At 50.9% G+C, this 3,318-nt stretch overlaps 1 long non-coding RNA gene across 1 annotated transcript; it reads right to left on the bottom strand.

Annotated features, from left to right (window-relative positions):
- Positions 1–1,435: 1,435 nt before the first annotated feature.
- LOC134564862 (uncharacterized) lies at positions 1,436–2,748 on the bottom strand. Its single transcript, XR_010083676.1, has 2 exons — positions 2,497–2,748; positions 1,436–2,326 (listed from the first exon to the last, which is right to left on the bottom strand). It is a non-coding gene; the product is annotated as an uncharacterized LOC134564862 (long non-coding RNA).
- Positions 2,749–3,318: the final 570 nt, after the last annotated feature.

Here is a 3,318-nt window from a genome sequence, read left to right as displayed (position 1 = left end):
CTTGAGGGAATTTAAAGAAAAGCCAGTGAACAAACCATTTTAACTCTCCTTTAGAAAAATGTCTCCCCCACCCACCAGGATTCACACAACTTGGTAATAAATCTCTTTCTGTGACGTGAACAGTTTAGCACCCATTTTCCACCCAAAACCCAATGCTACAAAACCACCATACACCAGGAAAAAAGCAGCTAAAGTGCAAAGAGACCCAAAATTGCTAACAACCAGGAGAGAAACCCACTCTGCATACACTGCAGGCACTTTTTTTTCTCTCCCAGGGCTGCGTAGCCTACAACCAACAATGTTGCACTCTTCCCTGGGAGGCAGAAATGTGGCATCCTCCCGCAAGGGGCCGATGAGCTCCTAAATAAAGAGACAGGGATACTCACCCAATCTGATTTGGGTCAGGGGTCCTGGTGTGTTTCTTTCTCCTCAGGAGTGACTCTCTGGTCACCAAAGTGAGTTACCAATCCCTCCCCAGGAGAGCCACCCACCAAAAAGGAGTGCACTCCCGCTGGGGTAGTTGACGGCCGACAGGACTTGTGAGGCTTTACACATGGTTTCGGCGCAGTGGCGCAGGCAGGCAGGGCACGGCCATTCACGGCGCGCCGCTCTGGCTGAGTGGGCTTGTGGCAGCAGTCACCCAGCACCGTGCGTGACCGCCATGGGTTGGCATATGCGGTTTTGGCGGCTGTGAGACAGGCGCAGTGGCAGTGTTAGCGTTCGGAAAACATATAACCACGCGAAGGCAATTATATGTCGGTGCTTTATTGGAAGCGTGTGGGGCACAGGGGCAGCAGAAAGCCCAGATCATGTGCCCACTGGACACACAGATGCTTGTGATTTTTATATTTTCACGTTATACATATTAATGATATATGTTAATTAACACCTCCCCTTAACTACCAACTCTCCTGATCCTGGTCACTATCACAAAATCACACTCATTCTTCCCCTTTTGATTTATTACCCGTACCTAAGTCACACTTGATTCGGTTAAGACAAAAGCATGAAGCTGGCTATAGTAAGCTAACATTCTGTTCCCAAGGCTTTGCTGTCGTGCAGGTTCAGGCCGTGCCTTTTCTAACCACCACCACCTCCCCAGTTACCTGCTTACAATTTTGGAAATCATTTTAACCCTATACTATCATTCCCCCCTTTGAAAGTATTTCACTCTAATATACTAAGTGTAAATGCTTTCACTTAATACAGTTCATTTGGCTTCAAAGTTTATACTGGATGTTCATCTTCAAATCCTTGATTTTCATGGGCTTTGTCATGGATATTTTTGCGGATTGAACGCGCACGTGGTGGCAGTCCCGAGGTGGCACGGTGTCATGGGTTGACATTTGACAAAATGCCAATGCACCCATGAGGGTATATTTTACCTAATGAACTCCTGTGAGATGTGGTCAAGAACAGAGCAGAGCAGGCCTACTTCTTGAAACAGACAGACAATTTATTATATTACATAACAATGGACAATAGAAAAGGAAAGAAAAACCCAACCACCCAAAAGCAGAAGAGAAAACCTCCCAAAAACACTGCTTCTCCTCCCCCCAATTTCCATTCCATACATGCTCACTCAGTTGTCTCCAGCACATTACCTTCATCTACTTGCTTAATCCCTCAACAACCCTGGGTTCCTAATCCAAACCATCATCCTTTAAAATTCAGACAATCCACATTCCATCCAGGACGAGAGGAGTCTCTCTCGCACCACAGACCATCCCCCCACAGGAAACACAGGTCCACCATCCCGTGTTCCCACGTCACCCATGGCACTGCCTAGAAGGGTCTGCCAGGGTGACACCCTCCTTTCCATGTCCGGCACTCTCACTGCCGTCCATGGACCTGCACTGCAACAGGGCTCTTTTTAAGGATGTTTTGGCCAAGTACCAAAAACCAGCCATCTTCTCATTTTGGGACTCAGGTCCCCCCCATTTACCCCTGGGGCCGGGGGCTCCACGAAGCAGGCCAAAACGTCTCTGGGTTTGAGCCAAAAACATCCACCCAAACACAGTCTTATTTATAGTCAGGAGGGTCCAGGGTCCGTCTATGGCTATATTATGCAAGAAAAGTCCAGCCTCATAAGCCACTCCTCTTCATTCCGGCAATCGAAGGGGCTTCTTTTCATCTCACATTACCCTCTCGGTCCCAGGCTGTCCTCTCTCTTCTAAAACCACCAACTATGAGAATACAGCGTCCAGGGATAACTCTCTTCTGCCTTAGAAAGAGTTAAAAGCTTTATCTCCCACCACCAAGGTCAGGCACAGGCGATCGCAGACACTGCAGTTCTCACAAGCAGCTCCAACTCGGCACCTTCTCTCTGTGGGGGGAGGAGAGAGACGGGACCGGGGGGGGGAAAGGGGGGGGAACGGGATGGGACAGGGAGGGGGACGGAAGGCACCTCCAAAGTTCTCCCTCCACCCCTCCATTCTAGATGGAAGCTGGACCAGCTCCACTCCAGCTCCCTCTGTTCCCCACCCCGAGGCCCACCTTGCTAAGCCAGGCCCACCTTGCTCCCCTCCCCCACCCGGCCTAGCCAGGCCGGCAGGGGAGAGGAGAAGACGATCCCTCTCCGAAAGCAGAGCAGGAAAGAGAGAGTCCTGCTGGGAAATCCGGCTTTTAACCCCTCGTGTCCTCAGAGGCGTGTCCACCTCTTAGTGGCCAACAAAGGTGCCAATATTCAGATCTAAAGACTAATTGGTTTGACCACTACTTCCAAAAAACTCACTTCCCTTCAAACCACGACACACGGGCAAGCATGTGGCCGGCAGCTGGCGCAAACAGCGTGGGTGAGCCACCAAAGTCCTTTCCGCGGGGTCCAGCATTAAAGGGGCCCCACATTTGGGTGCCAGCACTGACTCTGCACCTCCCAATCACCCTGGTCAGGAACCCTGGCTAGCTCCAGGCACAGCAGTCAGCTGGGGACACTCCTCAGTGCCCTGGGGTACCGAGGGGCAACTACGGGCATTATCCTGTGCACAGGAAGGCTGTTGTCAGGAGAAAGCCAAGATTGAAAGAGGACTCTCCACACTGGTAACAATCCAGGTCTTTATTGGTGTCTTCGGAGAGCTCCTAGACTGAGGGGGTACAGACTGTGGAGAGACCTCAACTTGTGCTGACAGCCCCTTTTACAGGGAGGAAGGTACAAGGGAGGGAACCACTCATCAGCCAATGGGGGAAAGCTGGGGAGGGAACAGGGTACATAACAGACAACAAGGATAACCATTGAGGGTACATTAGGGAAGGGACTCTTGCTTTCCAGCCTCACTCGACGCCCCTCTTAGAGTCTTCTAGAAGGGAAGGGTACACCAA

This window comes from Prinia subflava (assembly GCF_021018805.1).
Source record: "Prinia subflava isolate CZ2003 ecotype Zambia chromosome W unlocalized genomic scaffold, Cam_Psub_1.2 scaffold_22_NEW, whole genome shotgun sequence".
Taxonomy (NCBI): domain Eukaryota; kingdom Metazoa; phylum Chordata; class Aves; order Passeriformes; family Cisticolidae; genus Prinia; species Prinia subflava.
The sequence above is the reverse complement of the archived record's forward strand: the minus strand, read 5'-3'. Positions and strand labels throughout refer to the sequence as shown.